We start from the raw sequence: 24886 nt of genomic DNA, 5'->3' as shown, positions 1-24886 counted from the left end.
CAGGTGTGTATTCTGGCTGAAACTCTTTCCACATTTGGAACACTGAAACGTTTTTTCTCCTGTCTGAATTTTCACGTGACAACTCAGATCCGACCTTTGGCTGAATGTTTTGCCACATTTGACACATTCATAAGGTTTTTCTCCCATGTGAATTTTTTGGTGACGTTTAAGGCGCATGTTCCAACAGAAGCTCTTTCCACACTTGGTTCACATGTAAGGTTTTCTTATTGTGTGAATCTTCTGGTGACACTGGAGTTGTTTATAGTGACTGAGAGTCTTTCCACACTCTAGGCATGGGTGATGTTTTTCTCCTGTGTAGATATTCAGATGTATTTTATGAAGTATCTTTGACTTTTCATCACTAAAATGAAGTTCACCTGCCATCTGGACCTGTTTCAGCTTTTCCATAACATTCAAGAAATTAATTTCTTACTTTTCATCATGTTCTGGCTCACCATCAGAGATGCAACCCAGCTGAGCAGAGGACGGACTTCTCTGAATGGACCTGTTTTATCATCAACTTGCGCATGGTGGTATCATCCTCATCTTAAGCCTGACATGGCCACACTGGAAGAAACATTTCCTTCTTGGTAGGGCATGAAAGTTTAAATTCTAAAATCTCTTGTTTAACTCTGATGAAGTCCTCCTCCTTTATTTCAACTGATCCCTTCTCCATACAAGTTTCTACCCAGAAAAACCCACTTGAGTATCCTCTTGCTTGATATGACTGGACATTTGCCCAGTGTTACTCCCTCAAAGTTTCAAAAAGGCAAGGATCTGAACAGACTGAGTGTCCAGCTCCAAATGGCACAGACCAAAGAGAGATGGTCCTGAATGGAGGGAAACAGAAATTGAAACAAAAAGAGATTTTTAGGTATAAAGAGAGTGGACTGAACTGTAGGCAGCACAGCCCCTTCATGGACCCAGCATCTCAGGTGCTTAACCCATATCTGTGTGCCATGTTCTTCACATGTCTACCAGAGCTTTCCTCCCACATTGCCAGATGTGTATTGTATGTTAGGTTGTTTAATGAACCCAGCAGACATGGTTCCCTGCAGTTTTCTTTTCTTGACTGTCTGGACCCAGCTGGAAATGCTGTTTCTGTGGATGTTGTCACAATTGAGTTAATAATCCTTCTATCTTCCATCCATCCATCCACTATACAAGCCGCTATATAGTCTGCTGGGGCCAATCCCAGCCAACACAGGGCGCAAGGCAGGAATCAAACCCCGGGCAAGGCGCCAGCCCACCGCAGGGCGCACACACACACACCAACACACCAAGCAAACACTAGGGACAATTTAGAATTGCCAATCCACCTAACCAGCATGTCTTTGGACTGTGGGAGGAAACCGGAGCACCCGGAGGAAACTCACGCAGACACGGGGAGAACATGCAAACTCCATGCAGGGAGGACCCGGGAAGCGAACCCAGGTCTCCTAACTGCGCCACCGTGCTGCCCTTTGAATTACATGGTCTAATTAATTTTACATAGGTGTCTAAACACAACTGCTAAGCACATACCTGAGATGAATTCAAAGCAAAGAATATAAACACGTGCATACAACATGTAAACTGGTGTAAGAAATACTGAATTAAGCAGTATGTTTTAGATTAGATATTTGGGCTAGGTGCCCATACCGAGCAAGGACAGCTGCATTCACCATTTTTAAAGAGCTTACATATCTCATATCTGCTGGTTTTGGTGTAGATTAGTCTATTATGCCTTTCAGATGGGAGATGTTCAAAGAGGGCCTGGATGTGAGATGTCGGTGATGATTTTCCCTGCCAGTTGCATGACTCTGGAATAGTACAGGCCCTTAAAAGTGGGAAGACTGGTGCCTTTTCATGTCATATTTAATTGCTGATCCAAGCCAAACTGTGATGGATTAGCTTAGAACAGACTTGATGATTGGTAAATAGAACTGAATTAGCAGCTCCTGCGTTACATTGACTTCCTTCAGCTGTCCTGTAGAAAGTCCATCCCCTGCTGTGCCTTTTTAGTAACAGAATTTATCTTGGTCTTCCGTGTCAAGTCCCAGATGATTATACAAATGTAGATCCCACAAATGTGAAGGTTTCCACAGTTGACACATCATTGTGAAGTACGGAGAATGTGGTCATATTGGGGTCTCCTAAACTCCACTGTCATCTCCATAGTTTTGAGTCTCTTTAGCTCCAGGTTGTTCTGACCACACCAAAGGGTCAATTGCAAAACCTTCCTGCTATATGCAGACTTCTCACCATTCCTGATGAATCCAAGGTTGTGCCATCCACCTTTCTGAAGAGATTGACAGAGGGGTCTTTAGAGATGCAGTCATTAGTATAGATGGAGAAGAGCACAGGGAGGAGCACACATTACCAGAGGTGATTATAGGGGAATTTAGAGGTGAGTTTCTTCCAATTTCAGCTTCTGTCTCTGATTTGTAGGTCCCTGGATCGTGAAAATGTTGTGGGATGAAGTACAGATGCCATTTGGTAAAGGATTTTTAAAAGCAGTGCTAATGCTTGTGATGCACCATTTTTTGGATAACAGAGATGTAACAACCACACAGTCATACAGACAGACACATTATCCTTTCATTAAAGTAGATTGTAACTATTCTATCCTCAAATGAAATGGGCCTGTTTATAGTGTGATAAAAAATAGGCAATCTAAGAGCTTCTACAAAAAAAAAAAAAAAAAAGGCTTGTTAGGGTCACAAAGTGTGACAGCTCTGGTTATCTCATCTTGCCCTGTTCACACATCTCTATAGCACTTGCACTGCCCTCAGTACCCAGAGCACTCCTCTCAGAACTCTGCTTTTACGGCTCTCTTATTTGACACTCTAATTTATATCAAGTTCAGGGGCAGTGGCCCTCATAAATATCCTTCATATAAACTGAAATAACACACTTATCATCCTAGGTAAACAGTTTCACAGAGTGTGGAAAGGCATGGGCACCTCTATATGGTGGATTAAGTAAGTATTCAGACTCCTTCACTTTCTGCACGCTTTATTGTTACATTTACTTGTTTAGCTGACTCCTTTATCCAAGGGGACTTACAAGGTACAATTGGTTACATTGGTTTTCCAATTGGAGCACAGACTGGCGAAGTGATTTGCTCAGGGCCACATAGTGTCAGTAGTGGGATTTGAACCAACAGTATCAGGGTTTGAAGTCTTAACCAGTACACCACTGCCTGCTATATTGTGTTGTATTGATTTTGTCATAAGGAGGTCATTTCCTGCATAAAAATATGATACCAAAAGTGCCAAAAAATGAGGGTTTTTCTGGTATAGAAAAACAAAATTAGGAGATAACCCTAAAAATTCTTCCAGGGCAATATCTTAGCGCAGGCAGGATAGTCACAGAAAGCTCCTTTCAGTGCTTGTGATCCCAGCCATTCAGCCTTTGCCCTTGCAAGCCCGATTTTGTAAGTGCAAGAGCTGGGGGCGGAGGAAAGTCGCACAAGGTGCAGGTCTCATCAGGTAAGCCGAACTATTCTCAGAGCTGAAGAGAAAGTAGAAGTTTTGAAGCTGCAGGTATGTTTTCTATCATTTCTATGTGGATAGCGCTACTGAGAAAAGCGCTATAGAAATGTAATGAATTATTATTATTATTATTTCTATTTCTGATTGGCGAGCTGTCGCTTTTAACGTGCAATCTTATTAGCCAAAGAGTAAAAACGAGCTCGTATAGTCCACGAGTAGTGAATTGTCTTGTCGTTTGTCTTCCTTCCTATTAAAGTATCTCTCTTCGTTGAGCCTTTAATGCGCTGTTTTACAAACGCCACGCATCCATCGTACTTGTATATTAGCCGTACAAATGTATTTCCTTAGTTGTGAGAACAAAAATAATATATACAGCAATCATTTTAAACATGAAGACGATGAGTTTTCACACCGCAAGAATAACAGGAGAGGGCGTTACAACATTAATTGTACTCAACGGTTAGTTTTCACGGGCCGGTAGCGGAGGAAGGTCAAGTCAGGAGACTCGCACCGCGGTGTGATCATTATGTGCCTTGGTATAATTTAAATAACAAATATGGCGAAGGTGTTACAAAAACTGGTTGTTAGCCGAGGAATGTCGTATATTTCATTTCATGGCGTGATTGTTTTTGAACCCGTTCTGCTCCGCACGGTAATCCCACGCCTTTCCTGTCTTCTCATCCTTGCCAAAATTCAGTATGCCCGCCGGTGGTAATCACACTCATCTAAAAGCATCTAATCAATATTACATTTTTGGCTTCTGAAAAAGCTCTTGTTACCTTTTGACACATTACAGCTAACTTAAAATGTCTTAATGTACACAAAGTATAAACATTACAAATATATCCTACAGATCTAAACATTTTTTAAACTAAACAGGTTCAGTAATGTATTTTCAAAATAACTTTTAAAATATAGTATTACTATCACTAATTTTATTTAAGGCCGTTGTATGTTTGAAACACCCTGTACTTTAAATGGTTAATATATTTTCACCAAACTACCGATATTTCAACCGCACGTCATTTTTTTCGGCTTTCTTATCCAAAACGCCTTACAAACATCCATCCCTTTTCCAACCCGCTGAATCCGAACACAGTGTCACGGAGGCCCCAATAAGTATATTAACTTTAATAAAATACTTACGTTAATTTAATTGAAATGTGCGCTATTCATACTTCAGTAAAACACTTAATAAGACCGAGACTGTAATATCCAAAATTAGCAGGAAAAAGGTGCAGATAAAAAATCAAATTAGATGCACTGCATGCGTAGTTTCGAAAGGTTCGAGCCTGTCATCAAGAGAAAAGCCACAAAGCCTTTAAAAAAACTAAACTAAGCCTTCAGTCCAAATAAAGCAGTTTCTCCTGTTAAATGCATTTGCACAAAACGTGAAGTGTCTGTTGCTGTCATTTGTATTCATTTGACTGTCCACATGAAACAGCTCATTTATCAGTGATACCAATAGTTGAAATTTGTTACACTTATTCTTTGAGGAAATTTGTCAAGTAAGTAAATGAATGAATAAATAAATAAATAGGCGAAATTTCGAAATCGGTTGTTTTAACACAGAGACGCGTTCTGTTTTATTTAATAATATGTATTAATATTTGTCTCTTTGAAGAAATACTACTGTATAAATACGCAAACACTCAAAATGCCGCATGCAGGTTTTGGAAGCACTTAACTAAATCTCCCAAACACTCCTCATTTTCCGCCACGCGCACGTTTATTGAATAGCGTCCAAAAGCGTTGTTCTATAACTGCTTGGAGTTAAGTCATATGGGCGTATGAAAAAGCCGTGCACCTGTATACAGAACTGCACCAACCGTTTTTGTAACAAGTATAAGCAGTGGTTTTCTGCTTCTGTGCTCATCTCTCCACATCTTAATCTGTCCCACCACAGGTGACACACAATTAAATCACAATCAAGTACCATACCATAATCTGCAGGGACCTATGCCTTTCATATAATAGATGCGGCCCCAGAATCATGGGCATGGGGTGGGTGCTGTTTGTTATTATTTTTGTACCCTCATGGTATGTCCTAACACTCACTTTGCTCTTTGGCCCACCCTGTTTTGCAGCTTAGCTATTTATTTATGTATTTATTATTAAACATACATGTATTTTTACATTTCTTTTGATTGAATATTACACACCGCAAAATCGCCAGTGTTCCTACAGATAAGATTTACTGTCTCTTAAAAGGTATTTTTGAAAGCGTTATACCCAATAAGTTTTAGAAAATAAGATTTTCTTTAAAAGTTATTACACAGCCACACAAAACATGTCATATCAACAAGAGGTTCTCAAATAACAATTACTAACAAAAAAAAAGTAAACATAATATCGATAAACGGACCTTTAAGATTTTATTAGCAGGTAAAGGTAAAGCACCGGACTGAAAAACTTGTGAGATTCTAAGGTTGTCACTGAATATTTTGGCAATGTCCCAATAGCTGAAAGCCCCTCCGCTAAGTTTTATTAACTTTAGCGAATGGGTTGATGGCATCAAAACTAGTGAGTGTGCTGAAAATCTACTCTCTCACCAAATGTCAAAGGATCGTCAGGTCACGGAATTGTCTGATTTTCACAAACCATGCATCATGTCAGTCGGTATTACAGCATTACTCCTGCTTTGCGACTTATACAGCAAGCATTCTGTAGTTGGAATGTAGGGTATCAGCAAAATGCAATTGTTTGTTTTTGCAAAAATATACAGACATTTTTCCCATTTCGGACAGATTCACTGGTAGACTTGGAGACTAAAAACGCACGCGTCAGGCACGTTGAAGACACGAGTCACGTAAAATTCACAGGGCAGGGCTTTAAATATACAAATTACAAGGAATGGCATAATCGTTGCCAAAAACGGCAGTGTGTCTGCTTGTTGTTACATAATGCAACTGTTCAAAATTACAACAGATAATATTTAGGCATTGGGTTGTCATCTCTATACATATCATCAAAAAAGGCGGTCTTCATTTGGAAGTGGATATAATTTAGTTACAAAAAAAGTTGACATTGGTATGATTGGAGATATTAATAATAATAAAAATAAGATTAGGCCATTTGTAACAAATACAGGCTCAACCTTTAAATAAATGGTGCCCACAACAATTTTCCTTCTCCATGTCAATGGCATGAGGATGAGGCTACCTGACATATACATTAGTGACAGTGATGTACTGATGTCCCATCCAGGACTGTTTTTTTTTTTTTTTGTTTGCTTGTTTTTTTAAAAATTTTAATTTAGAAGACCAAACCTTATCAACAAACAGTTCTGACTACATAAGCAATATGGCAGTAGTCATCGTGTTTAAAAAGTACAGAATATTTTACTGAGCTAGAAGCACTCACGCAAACTCCTTCTCTATCCCTATTAGAGAGTTATATGATAGACAGTTAAATAAATAAACAGCCGAATGTCCTTTCTAATATTAAAACAACAGGGAAGCTCAAGCAAAGACACTGTTTCTGTCTTTCTCCCTTCTGTTAGATATAGATGATTTTCTTTAAAAAAAGGTAAAATTTAGGCAATGTCTTTTTATTTTATTATTTCTACAACACTGTGTCTATATTTTTGAATACAGTATTTGCCACAATGAATGGCTTCAGATCTGTACAAAATGTAATGGCAAGCCAGCAGAACCATATCATCATTTCTAAATTGCTATTTAATTTATTTAAGTAGTAATGTTATCCAACAGCTGGATTTTCCATGTGAAAAAATAAATGCCCCTTAGTTACTCATTCTAGTAAGAGTTCATTAAAAAAATGACTTCACTGACTGAACATAGCCAACACTTAATCTAAACTTCACCATATGTTGATTGTCACCATGTCAGTGATGTCATCACTGAGAGATTTCCACAGAAACACTAGGCATCAATCAAAGTAGATTCCAGAAGACATGAGCAAAAAAGTTGTTAAAACTGGGAAAAGCTGATTAAGCCAGTTCTAAGGCTCTCTGTCTCTAGCACACCATGGTGACAGCCATTATTAAAAAAATGCAAAACATTTGGAAGAGTGGTAAATCTTCCGAAATGACCTCAAGGGAAAAGTGACGACTCAGAGGATTCTAGAAGGACATCCAAAGAGCTGTAGGCCCCTGAAGCCTCAGCTAAAGTCAATGTTCAGGACTCCCTGATCAGATGAAAAATAAGAGTCATGGAAGAGGTGTGAGGTGGAAACCTTTCTAAAATCAACACAAAGAAACACAGGGATAATCAACAAGTCTTTTGAAAAAAAATGGAAGGTAATTCAAAAGTAGAACTCATTGGGCAACATAGGGACAGTATTAACATCAACCCTACAATACAATATGAGGGTGATACTGTGATGGTGTGCGAATACATTGAAGACTAGCCTTTATGGAAGGAACCTGGAATTGTACACTTAACCAGAATATTCTTCTGGAGATTGTCCTAAATATGCAGCAACAGAAGAGATAAGGAAGGGGACAGCAGGTACAGGCGATGCTGTGTGGGTGTCCCGTTTTATATTTTTTTTCTATCAATTGTCAGTTTTAAATATAATAAGGTGCTATAAATTATTTATAATAACACTGATTTTGTAACATTTAAGTACTCAGCAAAGTTAATGATACACCTTTATTTATTAGATTTTTTTTAACATTGAAACTATTATGTTGTAGAACAGGTTTTGTAGCTTCAACTTGTACCTGAACTTGTTTCCTGTAATTTTTTCTTTTAGACTAATAAGAAAAGATCTTTGGATTTAGTTGTTTTTTTTTTTTCATTTTGTCTTAAAGGATTTTTTTTTATGTTTTTAGAATAACAATTCTTTTCATAATGGAAGATATGAACAGGCTGACATCTGAAGACCTGTCAGAGTGAGTGAAATCCTTTCATTTACCTCCTTGGTACTCATGTCCACAGTTCAGGGTAGACAGATGGATGGGTGGATGGTACATTATTTGTCCCATTAAGTGATTTTAGCTTTTTACAGAAACTCAAGAAAAATTATAACAAACAACAGCAACCCCTCTCTTAAAAACATGCAAAAGAGTTACAAAAAAGAGAAACAAATTCTAACTTTACTAATGATAAGATTGCGGTTCCAGTGAGCACTACACATACAGTATGTATTGTCATTGGTGTAACGCAGGTCTAGTTGCGTTTCTTGACACACGTCTGCTGAATGGTTTGTTTTCCTCAGTGTTGGTGTGTCAGAGAGAGGATGTGCAGCATTGTTCATAATGGCACTCAGTTTTGTCTTCATTCTCTCCTACTCTACAACCTCCAGGGAGTTCAGAGCATGGCCCATAACTGAGCCTACCTTCTTAATCAGCTTGTAATAATAATAATAATAATTCATTACATTTATATAGCAGTACTCAAAGCACTGTCCACACAGGAAGGAACCGGGAAGCAAACCCACAAACTTCCACAGTCTCCTTACTGCAAAGCAGCAGCACTACCACTGCGCCACCTGTGTTAATTCAACAGGCGTCTCTTTTACGATGCTATTGGCCCAGCACACCACACTAGATACACAGTAAGAGTTCTAGAACATGTAAAAGTCTAGCCAACAGCCATGCATCTACTAGCATATGTTTCACATAACAGCTCAAACTGGCCATCAAGACTGTTGTGATTGGTATGATCTGGCTGGCCAGCTTTAGTTGTTAGTAATTCAGAAGCTTACTCTTTTCTGCAAGCCATTATAGGGCTTTAAAATTCTTTATTATGAAATAAGATACATGCATCCTCAACCAAGAGGCATTGTTACAAGATGCTCAAGCAACATAAATTGACCCCTCTTAATGGCTCTGATCCAATTATTAAGTTTGCTATAGAAGTTGTTCCCCACCACCACTGTTCAGGGGACCGAATTTTGTCTGCTCTTTTGGCTCTTATGTTAATAACATACTTGAGGGCATCACTGGAAATTAAGAGGAAGTGCATTTAGGAATGAAGCTAGGATGTTAGTCTTTACACAAAGAACACACTACTGAGACGTGGAGTTGAAGCAGAACCTTTAAGAAGGATCTGGATGAGATATTAGGACAGCTTACCTATTAGCTAAATAAAAGAGCTCAAAGGACTGAATGGTCTCCTTTTGTTTGTCCGATTTCTTATGTTTACACCAGGGATTTCATTTTTTTCAGTCACTACACACCTCACCTTTGTAACTAAAATTGCTCAGGTGGACAATCTGAAGAACAGTTTCATTTGCACACTCCTCCTCTGTTTCACCACCATTTGTTAGAAGGGTTGAAGTGCAATTTCACCCTCTATGGCTCCAGGACTGACTTGAAACTCAGCCAGCAATGAATGCTCTGCTGATTTATTACTATTTACAGGATTCACCCATACACTATGGACTGTATCATACTTCTGTCCCTCTCCTGCCAAGGTAGACCTTGCATCAATGAGAAAAAAAAAACATTAAAAAAATGGTAAATACGCAAAACACATTATAAATTATCTATGGGTATGTATATATTGAATCGTATCCTGTACAAACTACATTATCTATCAGACATAACATTAAACAAATTAACCAAATACTATTTCAGATATTAATTTTACTGTAGACTTAGCAGAATGGCCTAAATGTATGGAGCAAGGGTGCTCAGGTACAATGCTGGCGGTCCATGCATCAAGTAATTTCTTAATTACAACCAAAATTTTTGTTTTGATAAACATATATTTGTTTGGGCTTAATTTTGGTTAGCTCACTTATTTCGATTCAGAGTGCTTAATTGACCATTTTAGTTTCAAAAAGCTGTATTCATAGTGAGAACATTGAGGAGGTTGTTGACTGCACTACTGACTACATCAACTTCTGTATGGACACTTTAGTTCCAGTAAGAACTGTACGCTGCTATGCTAACAACAAGCCATGGATTACAAGTGACATCAAGGGCCTTTTGAACCAGAAGAAAAGGGCCTTTAAAGACGGTGATCAGCATGAGCTCAAGCGCGTGCAGAAGGAACTCCGAGTCCAGCTCAGGGCGGCGAAGGAGCAGTACAGGAGAAAGCTGGAGCAGAAGTTGCAGAACAACAGCATGAAGGAAGTGTGGGATGGGATAAAGATCATCACTGGCTGCAGCTCGAAGCGGGGTGCCACCATCGAGACAGATGTGAAGAGAGCAAACCAAATGAACATCTTCTTTAACAGGTTTGACCACCCTAACCCACTCTCACCTCGAAGTACTGCACTCTCTACACATCCTTCTGCTGATACCAACATAGGAGAGACATCCCCACCCACAATTACAGCAGCGCAAGTGAGCAGAGAGCTGAGGAAACTTCGTGCCAGCAAAGCAGCAGGTCCAGATGGAGTATCGCCACGACTGCTGAAGGTCTGTGCATCAGAGCTGGGGGGTCCTCTACAGCGCATCTTCAACCTGAGCCTGGAACAGGGGAAAGTCCCGAGGCTTTGGAAAACATCTTGCATCACCCCAGTCCCAAAGGTATCACGTCCTGGTGAGCTGAATGACTTCCGGCCTGTCGCTCTAACATCACATGTGATGAAGACCATGGAGCGGCTGCTGCTTCACCACCTGAGGCCACAGGTCCAACACGCCCTCGACCCTCTGCAGTTCGCATACCAGGAGAAGGTGGGAGCAGAAGATGCCATCATCTATATGCTACATCGATCCCTCTCCCACTTGGACAGAGGCAGTGGCGCTGTAAGAATTATGTTTCTAGACTTCTCTAGTGCCTTCAACACCATCCAACCTCTGCTCCTTAGGGACAAGCTGACAGAGATGGGAGTAGGTTCATACCTGGTGGCATGGATCGTGGATTATCTTACAAACAGACCTCAGTATGTGCGTCTCGGGAATTGCAGATCTGACATTGTGGTCAGCAACACAGGAGCGCCACAGGGGACTGTACTTTCTCCGGTCCTATTCAGCCTATATACATCGGACTTCCAATATAACTCTGAGTCCTGCCACGTGCAAAAGTTTGCTGACGACACTGCTATCGTGGGCTGCATCAGGAGTGGGCAGGAGGAGGAGTATAGAAACCTCATCAAAGACTTTGTTAAATGGTGCGACTTAAACCACCTACAACTGAACACCAGCAAAACCAAGGAACTGGTGGTGGATTTTAGGAGACCCAGGCCCCTCATGGACCCCGTGATCATCAGAGGTGACTGTGTGCAGATGGTGCAGACCTATAAATACCTAGGAGTGCAGCTGGACGATAAATTAGACTGGACTGCCAATACCGATTCTCTGTGCAAGAAAGGACAGAGCCGCCTGTACTTCCTTAGAAGACTGGCATCCTTCAACATCTGCAGTAAGATGCTGCAGATGTTCTATCAGATGGTTGTGGCGAGTGCCCTCTTCTACGCAGTGGTGTGCTGGGGAGGCAGCATTAAGAAGAAGGATGCCTCACGCCTGGACAAACTGGTGAGGAAGGCAGGCTCTATTGTTGGCATAGAGCTGGACGGTTTGACATTCGTAGCAGAGCAACGGGCACTCAGCAGGCTCCTATCAATTATGGAGAATCCACTACATCCATTAAACAGTGTCATCTCCAGACAGAGGAGCAGTTTCAGCGACAGACTGCTGTCACTGTCCTGCTCCACTGACAGACTGAGAAGATCATTCCTCCCCCAAACTATGCGACTCTTCAATTCTACCCGGGGGGGGGGGGGGGGGGGAAACGTTGAACATTATTCAAGTTATTGTCTGTTTTTTTACCTGCATTTTTTATTACTCTTTAATTTAATATTTTTTGCTGCTGGAATATGTGAATTTCCCCCTGGGATTAATAAAGTATCTATCTCTATCTATCTATCTACTTGTTCTCAGCAGTTAATAATAAAATGAAATTGACAAAGGAACTGCCTACTCTTCAGATTACCTGGTCCAATGTAAACCTGTGTATATTCATCATAAAGTATTAGTGTTAATAAAACATTTAGAAATAAACAAGAGAGAAAAAAGAAGGACCAAAAAGTAAGAATCTAGTACAGTTCTCAAAATGGGTAATGTTTTCCAATAAAAACCAAAATCTGCACTGTGATTAAAATTTGTGTTAGAACAATGGCAATGCTAGCAAGCCATATACTGTTGTTAAATTACCCAGTTTCATTACTAGCAAGCACCGGCTTCTAATTAGAAAACTGATTGGAATGAAAACTGGCAGCCACTGTATCCCTGCCCCCCCCCCCACCCCTCAAGAACCTACATTGAAGACCCCGGTATAGGTGAACTGATATAATGCTGGAAAATTTTAACAACAACAGAATTGGTCACTGCAGTGATTCAACAAAGTAAAACAAACAAACAATATTATTATTATTATTATTATTATTATTAATTGATTCACTGAATTACTTTCAAAATCGTCTGCACAGAATAAAAACAACAGGACCTCTGCTCTATACATTTGAACCACACCAACATACTCCACTCCCCATCAACAAGCTGTCCTCTTGGCAACAATTACTTGGTATGAATTAAGGACTCTGTCTCACTGAAACGACTACTGGAATGGTCTTCTACTTTTACTGATCCTCAAGCGGAAAAAGTAAAGGCAAAAACCTGCACCTTCCTAATAGCGCATTTAAGAAGACCGTTTACTAGATTAAACTAACAAATTACAAACAAAGTGCACTCTTGAAAGCCATGGAAATACCTGAAAAAATCGAATCATTATAAAAAAATAGCATTTATTTGAGTTACAACTGTACTGGTAAATATTTACGTCAGCATATCCCATGTCAAATATTATAAACTGTTTGTAATATACATTGCAATTTAACCCAAATATCGCTTACAGTAACATTTTTAAAACTTTGCACTTATGAAAAAGTACACAAGTGTTATTGACATTATTGAAATAACAGAAAGGGGTGCTTTTTAAATAAATCCTTGTTTATTATCTGTTTCAAAACAGGAGAGTTCATGATTATCCAGATAACATATATTAGTTTTAGTTGTTTCCTGAAGAACATGATACCTTTTTCAGATATAACTTGGTCTTGGCTCCTATACTATGGTTTTCTGGTCTGATTCTCTGGTGTACTGCAGAAATTCAGACCGAGTCTCAACTGACCTGTGTCGATTCACTTTCCCAACCTACAGCAGGGATGTGTCTTTTATATAGATAGATAGATAGATAGATAGATAGATAGATAGATAGATAGATAGATAGATAGATAGATAGATAGATAGATAGATAGATAGATAGATACTTTATTAATCCCAATGGGAAATTCACATTCTCCAGCAGCAGCATACTGATACAATAAATAATATTAAATTAAAGAATGATAATAATACAGGTGAAAAACAGACAATAACTATGTATAATGTTAAATGTTAACGTTTACCCCTCCCGGATGGAATTAAAGAGTCGCATAGTTTGGGGGAGGAACGATCTCCTCAATCTGTCAGTGGAGCAGGACGGTGACAGCAGTCTGTCGCTGAAGCTGCTCTTCTGTCTGGAGATGATATTATTAAGTGGATGCAGTGGATTCTCCATGATTGACAGGAGTCTGCTCAGCGCCCTTCTCTCTGCCACGGATGTCAAACTGTCCAGCTCCATGCCAACAATAGAGCCTGCCTTCCTCACCAGTTTGTCCAGGCGTGAGGTGTCCCTCTTCTTTATGCTGCCTCCCCAGCACACCACCGCGTAGAAGAGGGCACTCGCCACAACTGTCTGATAGAACATCTGCAGCATCTTATTGCAGATGTTGAAGGACGCCAGCCTTCTAAGGAAGTATAACTGGCTCTGTCCTTTCTTGCACAGCGCATCAGTATATCAGTATAAAGCAATGTCTGTCGTATGTTCTATGCACTTGTGTCACTCTATAGGCTCATTAAACTCTTACACATTGCTGTTGACTTTGTTATGTGTGTGTATTTATGGTACACTCTTATACCGATTTTTGGCAGATCTTCTGACAAGAAAGTAGGGTCACAGAAAACAGTGAAGCAAACCTCAGGTGTGCCCTTTGCTCTGCTCACAAGGAGCTCCAGCCTGGAGAAGTTAATAGACCTGAGCCAAGACCAGCCTTCAGAGACTACTTCTTCATTACTTGGCAGGTAAGATTTTGTTGCATCCCTCCTATTAAACCGAATTGTACCATCTGACCCCCCCCCGACCCCCCCCCCCTTGTTGGCCCCTGCTTCTTATTGTATTGTCAACACATCCTAATTTTGTGCTATCTCCTTCTTTACAGGGTGACTGCAGGAGAAACTGGGGCCTTGTGTGTCTGTGATGAAGAAGCTTCAAAAAAAAAAGAAGAAAAAGTGTTTTAAATGTGTTCCCAAGGTTTTTACATAAAGTGTTATTTTTATTTATTTATTTTTTTTTTATTTGTTATACATATTTTAAATAATAATATTAATTCTAATGTCATAGTGTAATAAGGAAAATTAACTTAATATATAGTCATTCATTTGATTTAATACATTTTACATAGGAAATAAATAAAAAAAACATGAAAGTTAGCACATAAATGTAATTTGTTTTTTTTATTTAATCTTTTATTGAATTTATTAAAAGCATATAACATTCCATTCAATAAAGTCTACCTTGACAAAATTAAATTCAAATACAATACAATACAATACAGTTTATTTTTGTGTAGCCCAAAATCACACAGGAAGTGCCGCAATGGGCTTCAACAGGCCCTGCCTCTTGACAGCCCACCAGCCTCGACTCTCTAAGAAGACCAGAAAAAACTCTCAGAAAAAATGGAAGAAACCTCCGGAAAGGCAGTTCAAAGAGAGACCCCTTTCCAGGTAGGTTGGACGTGCAGTGAGTGTCAAAAGAAGGGGGTCAATACGATACAATGCAGTACACAGAACAGAACAAATCCTCAATACAGTATAAAAATAAAAATTTTAGAAGTACGGAGTAGAATTTAACAGTAGATAATATCACATAATAAGATTTGGATAATTTTAGACTCCTGGAGACCTCATCCATCAAGCTGCCTCCCCCATTTGACCATTCCACGGCTGAAACAGTGTTGGGCCAGCCAATCCAATGAAAGGACCCCTCTTTCTCACGATTCCTGCGATCCTCCATCAGGGATGACTTTACCTTAGGCAGGCAAAACAACTTGGCAGGTGGGCCATGGCACCAAGTGGCACATTTGAGTACCGAGAAGAGAAACAGAATAGGTGAGGGTTAGTATCCAATTCTAACTATCATGTTACTTATGTTTAAGTGCTAATGACTAACAACAGAGATGCAGTCTGTACAGTTAATCAGCAGCTCTAGTCAGGGTGTGCTAAACTGAAGTAGTGAGTCTTCAGCCGGGATTTAAAAGCCGAGACTGAAGGGGCATCTCTTATAGTAGCAGGCAGACCATTCCACAGTTTAGGGGCCCTGTAACTAAAAGCTCGACCTCCCATTGTTATTTTATTAGTCCTTGGAACCATAAGCAGACTGACATCTTGAGATCTTAATGTGTGCTCTGGTTTGTAAGTCACGATAAGTTCAGACAAGTAAGCCGGACCTCGGCCATTTAATGCTTTATATGTTAAAAGAAGGATTTTGAAATCTGCCCTAAACTTAACCGGGAGCCAGTGTAACGATTTAAGAACTGTGTTCGTATGTGTTCGTATTTTCTTGTTCTTGTAATAATTCTTGCAGCCGCATTTTGGATTAACTGGAGGCTGTATAAAGAACAGTTTGAACATCCAGTGAATACCGCATTGCAGTAGTCAATCCTCATAGAGATAAATGCATGAATTCATTTCTCAGAATCCTGTTTATTTAGAAAGCGCCTTAATTTCCTAACATTTCTAAGATGGAAGAAGCATGTTTTGGACAACTTTGTAATATGCGCTTTAAATGACATGCTAGAGTCAAAGATAACTCCGAGATTGCGGGCTGATTCAGTAAAATTGACTGGGATTCCCATTGAGTTAAATGATGACAAAATATTGTTGTGATCAGCGTCATTCCCTCCAACAATTAACATCTCTGTTTCATCTGTATTTAAAGACAAGTAGTTCTTATTCATCAACCCCTTTAATTCGCTAACACAACTAATTAAAGACAACATCGGATAAACTTCATCTGATTTAAATGAAAGGTATAACTGGGTGTCATCTGCATAAGAGTGAAAATTAACATTATGTTTCCTAATGATAGATCCCAGTAGAAGCATGTGAAGTGAAAACAGTAAAGGTCCCAGTACTGAGCCCTGCGGGACACCATATTGAACTTCTGTGTATAATGATGGAGTACTATCAGCACATTTCTGTACATATTGGAATTGATTTGATAAATAAGAACTACAGTGCCTGTAAGCCCAACATCATTTTCTAGCCTGTGTAGTAAAATAGAATGGTCGATGGTGTCAAATGCTGTACTTAAGTCCAACAACATAATGACAGTAGAGTTTCCTTCATCAGAGGATATCAGAATGTTATTTACAACCCGTGTTAGTGCCGTTTCTGTACTATGACCAGTGCGAAAATCAGACTGGAATTTCTCAAATAAATTGTAATGCGTAAGGTGTGTCTGAAGCTGACTGGCGACTACTTTTTCTAGTATTTCAGTGAGAAAGGGTAAATTTGAAATAGGCCTATAATTATTTAGTATATGTGGGTCAAGGTCTGACTTTTTAAGTAATGGTTTAATGACTGACACTTTTAGTGCATCGGGTACTGTGCCATGCAATAATGAACTATTGATAATGTTTAGGATAGGCGCTGCAAGAACATTCATTGCACTTTTTACTAGTTTTGTTGGCACTGGATCAGGGAACAAGTAGTGGGCTTCATTTTAGAAATTAAAGTTAAGACTTCCTGCTCAGTTACAGGATTAAAATGACTAAAGTGCTGAATGCAATGTGAGACAGGGTCTGCTAAGCTAGTATTTGGTTTGTACTGTGATGCAGAGATCTGGGATCTTATATTTTTAATTTTCTCATTGAAGAAGTTCATAATGTCTGTACTGCTAATATCTCTTGGTATTTTGCACTGTTGATCTGAATTTCCATTTGTTAATTTAGCCACTGTTCTGAACAGTACCCAAGGATTTTTATTATTGTTATCTATTAATGTAGAATAGTATTCTGAGCGAGCTTTAAAGTGAGCTTTTTTATATTTATTAACACTCTCTGTCCATGCAATTTGAAAGACATGTAGCTTTGTTGTTCTCCATCTGCGTTCCAGTTTTCGACACTCTAATTTAAGAGCTCACGTGTTTTCATTAAACCAGGGAGAGTTTCTATGTGCTTTGATCACTTTTGTTTTAAGGGGAGCCACTGTGTCCAGAGCATCTCTCAAGGTCACATTATAATGTGATATTAGCTGATGTAAATTGTTTTCCACGTTTACATTTGATGTTAGCTGATCTAAATTGTTTTCCACAATTACACTCGACTTACTCAAAGTATCTATAAATTTTGAAGCAGAATTACAATCTAGATGTCACACTGTTTTTTTTTTTAATCTGGGAGTGTGTTGACAAGGGCAGGACTAAATCAAATGTAATTAAGTAGTGATCAGAAATAACTTCATTTAATGGAGTGATATTTAAATTTTGAATTTCAACTTTGTAAGTTATAATTAAATCTAATGTGTGGTTATAATTATGAGTTGGACCTTTGACAATCTGACAAAATCCTACTGAATTTAACAAATAAGTAATACATTTGCTAAAAGTGTCATTTTCTATATCAATGTGTACATTAAAATCCCCCATCAGTACTACGTGATCATAATTTATAGCCAAATCAGATAGAAGGTTGCTAAATTCAGTCATGAACAATGAATACGGCCCTGGTGGTCTATAGACTAGCACTATAATTGTGTTGGAATCTGTTTTAATATTTAAAATGAATGCCTCAAAGGATGTAAAGTTGCCTAAATTTTTAGAAGTGATTTGCATTTTGTTACAATGAATTATTCCAAGGCCCCCTCCTCGACCAGAATCTCTAGACTTATGAAGGAACGAGTAGCCATCTGGTGACGCCTCAGCTAGGGGTACAGTGTCACATTTACTAAGCCAGGTTTCACTGAGAAGACACAGATCAGATTTTGTACTTAATATAATATCATTTACCAAAACAGCTTTAGTGCCAAGAGAGCGAATGTTCAATAAGCAGCATTTAAAACTGTATGGTTCTTTCTAAACTGCTGATATATTTTTTGTTTTAATTTGAAGTAAATTTCTATTACAGATGCCCCTGGTGGAGGGTCTTGTTTTATCCCTTGGTCTAATTATACAGCTTATTTTTTGGTTATCAATTAATTTAAGGTTTGTATCAAGACTAAATTTACTGGATGCCCCAAGACAAGGATTATGGGTAACAGCTTCAGGACAGTAACAGATGGGATAAACAACAGCCTGTGATTTAAGATCACATGACTGCGGCCTGGATGGTGCTCTTATCAGTCAACCAGGCAGTTTTGCTGCCATATTTTGGGATAATACATAAGATCCCCTCCAGTTAGGATGAAGACCATCTCTTCTGAAAAATCCAGGCCTTTCCCAAAAATCATCCCAATTGTTCACAAATGCTATGCTTTTGTTTGCACACCAGGTTTCTAGCCAGCAGTGAAGGGAATGCAATCTGCTATAAATCACATCCCCTCTATATAATCTTGGTAAGGGGCCAGATACAACTAAATTCCGACATTTTCTTTTGGCTTTGGTGCATAGAGAGATGAAGTTCCTCTTTAATACCTCAGATTGCTGTGAATAAATAATCATTAGTGCCGACATGCAGCGATAAGGTAGATACTTCATCGTCGGTGACACGGTCCAATGCGGCCCCTGCGAGGCACTTAACATGAACTGCTGGTTTAACACAGTTTGGAATTCTTACATTCTGCACTATGGAATCGCCAATTATGAGCACTTTCTTATTCTCAGTTTCCACAGGCGCACTGTGGAGTGCTGAGAATCTGTTCTGGGTCCGAATTGGTAACCTGGGTGCCGGGGACTACATTTTGGATTCTTAGACCCCCGATTTACTGTTACCCACTCGCCCTGTGGCTGAATTGGTGCTTCTGACTTCGGCCACACACTGACTACAGTGGGACCAGGAGAGACTGAAGCCGAATCAGAAGTAGCCGAATTGTCTAAACAAACCGAGTCGATCCAATTTTCGGTTTGCCTATTTGCAATCAGATTCTTAACGCAGTCCTCCAATTCACGTATTTTCCCGACCAACTCTAAATTAACTAAACACTTTTGGCAGGTGAAGCTGTCTACAATGTCGGCCAGAAAACCTGAAGTGTACATGCTGCAGGACACACAACATATAAACGTGCCCTCAACGGGCAGAGAGCAGATAGAACTTACATTTAGTGTTGATGTCATATTCTCCGTTTTCTGTAGTTTACTTAAGTGGTTTCTGCTTCAGAGACCGTCGGCTTTAAGTTTCCACCACCCGCTGAGCGATCGACTTTAGTTTCTCACTGCCGGTTATTTCTACTGGTCAGCTGGTCAACCCCACCTGTGAGAAAGAGAGGAAGGCCAACAGACCGAGTAAAACTAAGTGCAGTAAAGAGAGAAAGGAGTCTTTCTTCCGAATACAAATGCTTATTCTAAAATGTTATTAATTAGATCCTGCCAGGATTTGATAAAGTTCTGCACAGATCCTCTAAGAGAGAATTTGATTTTTCCCAATTTCAAGCAGTATATAACATCAGTTACCCACTGACTTAAAAGAGGTGGGCTAGGATTTTTCTAGTTGAGCAAGATAAGACAACCACTAGTAGTGAAATAAAAGCAATTACAGTTTGTTTGTCCTTCTCCACTTTAAGCCCCTCTCTGAGCCCACCAAACACAGCTGTTAGTGGATTAGGAGGGATTGGGACCCCCAGGCTGTCTGATAGGCATTTCAAAATTTTTGTCCAGAATGATGTTAATTTGGTGCAGGCCCAAAACAAAAAAAGCCTAGTGAGGCTGGATCTTGACTGCAACATTTTCAGGTTGGATCTTGCTATGGAAACATTTTGGACAATTTTAAGTGAGACAGATGTGTGCGATAAAAATTTTTAAGTTGAATAACTGAACAGCTTTGCACATATGGAGCTCGAGTGAATTCTATGCATTGCTACCTTCCACTCCGTTTCTGAAATATTGAGTAAAAGATCATTTTCCCACTGTACTCTGGGATCTTTAAAAGGAAGGGACTTTAAAATGTTTTTATATATTATAGAAATGTTGTCTGAGCCCCAAAGACTGATCAATATCTCTTCTGGAATAGAAGTAGGTGGGAGGTGAGGAAAATTGGGCAGATTTAATTTAGGAAAGTTTCTAGTTTGAATTTGAATTTGAATGTGTAGATTTTTCAAATTCCAAATAAATGAAGTTATGAATGAATCTAATTTTTTAAAAAATAAAAAAGATTTGTTAACGTATATGGGAATGTTTTGAAATAGGAACAGAACCTTGGGGAGGATATTCATTTTCACAATGTTAATTCTCCCTGCTAAAGTAAGATGGATGGTAGGAAAAGAAAATCCGAGCACGTTTCTCCAGTTTTGATGTCACTACACTGGTTACCTGTGTCATTCTGGATTGACTTTAAAATTCTGCTTATGGTTTATAAAGCCTTAAATAATCTCGCCCCATCTTATATATCGGAATGTCTGACATCTTATATTCCAAATCGTAACCTCAGATCCACAAATGAGTGTCTGCTTAGAATTCCAAGAGCTAAACTTAAAAGAAGTGGTGAGGCGGGTGGCCTTCTGCTGTTATGCACCTAAAATCTGGAATAGCCTGCCAGTAGGAATTCGCCAGGCTAATACAGTGGAGCACTTTAACAAACTGCTAAAAACACATTACTGTAACATGGCCTTCTCATAACTTCACTGTAATTTAATCCTGATACTCTGTATATTCAATTCATTATAATAAATATTCCTGGTGGCTCTAAAATCCGTACTAACCCCTTTTTTCCGGTTTCGTTGTGGTGGCGGCTTGCACCACCACCATCTACTCAAAGCACCGTGATGTTCCAACAGTGATGGATTTAAAGCCAGAATTCTGCATAACCATCATCATCAAGTGACTCCATGAGAACCCGAACTACAAAGAGGACTGTTTCATTTTTGTTAGGTAGAATGCCCAGAGGGGACTGGGTGGTCTCGTGGCCTGGAACCCCTGCAGATTTTATTTTTTTCTCCAGCCGTCTGGAGTTTTTTTTTGTTTTTTCTGTCCTTCCTGGCCTTTGGACTTTACTCTTATTCTATGTTAATTAAATGTTGTCTTATTTTAATGTCTTACTTTGTCTTTTATTTTTATTTTCTTCATTATGTGAAGCACTTTGAGGTACTTTTTTGTATGAAAATGTGCTATAGAAATACATGTTGTTATTGTTGTAGACCATTTATGCACGTCTTATTTAATTTTATGCATGCAAACAGCAAAATTTTGTAGAAAAAGAGCTTTATGTTTACTCATAATGTTTGCACCTAGGTATCCAATCTAATGCTATTTGCTAGAGCACACTTTTGTTCAAATTAATTTTGAGTCCAGATATCTTTTGAAAGTCTGCTAGTACATTTAGGACTGCAGGCACAGTGTTTTCTGGATCTGATATATACAGTGCCATATCATCTGCATATAATGATATTTTCTGTTCAAGTGCTTCTCTGAAAATCCCCTTTATCTCAAATGCATGTAATTTGTTTTCTTAACCCCACATTTTTTCTTCTCTTTTGCCAGCAGGAATTTTAGTCATCTGCCGCTATGGGGAGAGTGACTTGTAGGTGTGTTAAATAAGCATTCGACAAGACTCCAGCTGTAGAAACATTCATTGTCTTCTTATGCTCATAACCCGCACAGCATTCCTTAATCATTTGTAAAATTTATGAAATAATCTAAGATAAAAAAATCTGGTTGCAAAAGAAATGAGAGAAAGGATTTCTCAAAAGGGAATAATGAGACCAGTAAATTTATCCCAAATAAATAATGTGTAGTTTTTTGCAGATTAGAGGTGATCATGAAATGGACAGATTACCATTTGTGCAGCAGCATTTTTGTAGATGTTGTACTGGATGGTAGTGATGAAATGATAGTTAAATCATTAGACAATGTTCAGTCTGTATTCTCTTTAATCTACGGTCATGAGTTGTGGGTAATGACATAAAGGTTCTTTGTTTCTGGACTAGCGGCCAGATAGAGCTGATTTCTTTTTAATTCGGGGTACTTAGTATTGTAGCTCTAGAAGACTATTTAAGGAGCTGTAGAGATTGGGCTACACTGTTTCTCCATTGCAAAAAGAGATGAGTTTTTTTCCACAGTAGTACTGAATCCAAATAATAGTAATACCAAAATTGTTGCTTTCTTTAAAAATCAATTAATGAAAAAAAGGATTAAAGGAGAATCTGTAAAGAAGAAAAGTATAACTGATGTTATTTACTATTTGAAACAGGGAAAAATCAAACTCTCACTTAAAGGATCTGTGCAGAAAGTTTTCAAAACCTGGCAGGATCTCATCAATAACATTTTAGAATAAGCTTTTAAAGCACTGAGGAAGTAGATTGTCTTTCCACTTCTTTTTCTTCTCCATTTATTTTTATTCACTTATTAATTTATCTATTTTCTTATTTTTACTAAGTTTAAGTTTTACTCTGTTGGCCATGCTCTCTTTCACAGGGGTGGGGCTTGAATTGTTTTCAATCCTATTCTTGTAAAATTGATCTATTTGTATGGAATGTTGTGTGATTTAAAAAAAAATCAATAAAATTATTTAAAAAAAATACCTAAAGGCAGCTGGAGAAGAATAGTACAGCTATTTACAGTTCTTTCCCCATAATTCAGAGGATCCATCTCTGCAGTCTTTGAGAATTTTTCTTCATGTGCCCACATCCAGAAAATTGGCTCTTGTGCCATGGGACTCAAATGTCTTCATAACATTGTGCACAGTGGACGCAGGAACACTAAGGTCCCTTGTGGCCTTGAGACTGTCCAGCCTTTGTTACAATTTTCTGTCTCATCTTCTGTACTTAGTATGGTACACAGAACAGCAGAAGGACAAATAACTTTAATTGATTCCAGCTGATGGAACATGAGCTTCCTATATTGCAGGCACTTTCAACTCCTCAGAGGGAGGTTTACTTACAAACTAAAGGAGAGTATCCTACCTGAAATCCAAAGATTTCCCAGTTTCTCAAAAGTGTAAGTAATGTAGTCCAGTCCATTTTATGATGTATGTGTAGAATAAGAGAACACTTAGTTGTTGTCTTCAGGCTTCTTTATGTTTTTCCACTGCAAGTAAAAGGAATGCATGTATGAAAACCAAAGCATTTTCAATTTCAAACATTTTTTGATTACCTTGATTGATGGCACAGATGCCAATATTTTAATCATTAGTGTGCATATATCTACAGTATTTTCATAAAGTATTCAGAACCCTCCACCTTTTACACATTTTGTTATGTTGCAGCCTTGAGCCAAATTCATTTAAATTCATTTTCACTCTCACCAAGCAACACTCAATACTCCAGAATGAAAGAGTGACAACAGCACTGTGTATAATGTTATCCATCCATCCATTATCCAATCCGCTATACCCTAACTACAGAGTCACGGGGGTCTGCTGGAGCCAATCCCAGCCAACACAAGGCACAAGGCAGGAAACAAACCCCGGGCAGGGCACACACACCCACATACATCAAGCACACACTAGGAACAATTTTGGATCGCCGATGCACCTAACCATACATTTATAAAAAAAAAAAAAAGAAATATCACATTGTCACAAGTACTCAGACCCTCATACACTATTTATTGAAGCCCCTTTGGATTACAGCCTGGAGTCATCTTATGTTTGATGCAACATTCTTCACACTCCTGGAGTTGGGAAATTCTGTCATTCTTCCAAGCAGATTCCCTTAGGCTCTGTCAGGCCGGATGGAAACCTTCAGTGTGCGGCTGTTTTCAGGTCTCCTCGGATATGGTCATTTTGGGTTCAAGTCCGGGCTTTGGTCAAGCCAATCATGGACATTCAGAAAGTCGTCCCTAAGCCACTTCTGTGTTGTTTTTGTTTTGAGTTTAGAGTCATTGTCCAGCTGGAAATTGACTCTTTGGCCCAGTCTGAGGATCAAAGCATTCAGGAGCAGGTTTTCATTAACAACAACATTTATTTCTATAGCACATTTTCATACAAAAAGTAGCTCAAAGTGCTTTACATAATGGAGAGAAGAAAAATAAAAGACAAAATAAGAAATTAAAATAAGACAACATTAATTAACATAGAAAGGAGTAAGGTCCGATGGCCAGGGTGGACAGAAAAAACAAAAAAAAACTCCAGAAGGCTGGAGAAAAAAATAAAATCTGTAGGGGTTCCAGGCCACGAGACCGCCCAGTCCCCTTTGGGCATTCTACCTAACATAAATGAAATAGTCCTCTTTGTAGTTCGGGTTTTTCACGGAGTCACTTGATGCTGATGGTCATACAGACTTCTGGCTTTTAATCCATCCATCA

The 24886-nt window shown here is 38.8% G+C and overlaps 1 protein-coding gene and 1 long non-coding RNA gene across 2 annotated transcripts in view; one reads left to right on the top strand and one right to left on the bottom strand.

Annotated features, from left to right (window-relative positions):
- The window catches only part of LOC114661678 (zinc finger protein 658B-like), a 278339-nt gene that overhangs the window by 109030 nt on the left and 144423 nt on the right, over positions 1 to 24886 (bottom strand). The window lies entirely within an intron of this gene.
- On the top strand, positions 3401 to 14523 carry LOC127529913 (uncharacterized). Its single transcript, XR_007936520.1, has 3 exons — positions 3401 to 3527; positions 8275 to 8334; positions 14368 to 14523. It is a non-coding gene; the product is annotated as an uncharacterized LOC127529913 (long non-coding RNA).

The sequence above is a fragment of the Erpetoichthys calabaricus genome, chromosome 12, assembly GCF_900747795.2.
Source record: "Erpetoichthys calabaricus chromosome 12, fErpCal1.3, whole genome shotgun sequence".
NCBI lineage: Eukaryota > Metazoa > Chordata > Cladistia > Polypteriformes > Polypteridae > Erpetoichthys > Erpetoichthys calabaricus.
The sequence above is the reverse complement of the archived record's forward strand: the minus strand, read 5'-3'. Positions and strand labels throughout refer to the sequence as shown.